Consider the following 570-nt stretch of genomic DNA (forward strand, 5'->3'; position numbering starts at 1 on the left):
GGAGAGAGGTAACAAATGACAAAGTTCTGTTTTTCTTTGGATCGTAGCGAGTCAGTAGGTACAGTTCTAAGTTTTCTACACAAGCTTCACATTGGTTCTCTTGGCTGTGTACATGTAGTCTAAGTTTTTAGGTAGCGATTTAAAATATTAAGTTGATATATATAAAAGCAAAATTTTATAAAAGTTATAAGTCTTTTAACCTGGGGGGAAACGGACGATGGACCCAATCAAATTTTCACCACTTATGAAAAAGGACATGTTGAACGTTATAGAAAAAGAGCATTGAGCAAAATTACCCATAATTCCACTTGAAGTCTATTTTTCTTATCCAACAAACTGACTAAGGAATGTTTCTTGAACCCAAACTAAACTGAACCAAAATTAATCCTTCTAGGACCAAGTATGGTACTTAGTACAGCAAAATCCCATACACTTATGGGACACGTTACTCCAGAGGTAAAGTTACACATAATGTGCATTTGTAAGCCCTGGATGAATAAATAATTACAAAATGGACAATTTTTTTTTGCAACTGTTAGTGGGTTAGCACAGCCACTTTAGTCAGTTAAA

The sequence above is a fragment of the Tursiops truncatus genome, chromosome 10 (genome assembly GCF_011762595.2).
Source record: "Tursiops truncatus isolate mTurTru1 chromosome 10, mTurTru1.mat.Y, whole genome shotgun sequence".
Lineage (NCBI taxonomy): Eukaryota > Metazoa > Chordata > Mammalia > Artiodactyla > Delphinidae > Tursiops > Tursiops truncatus.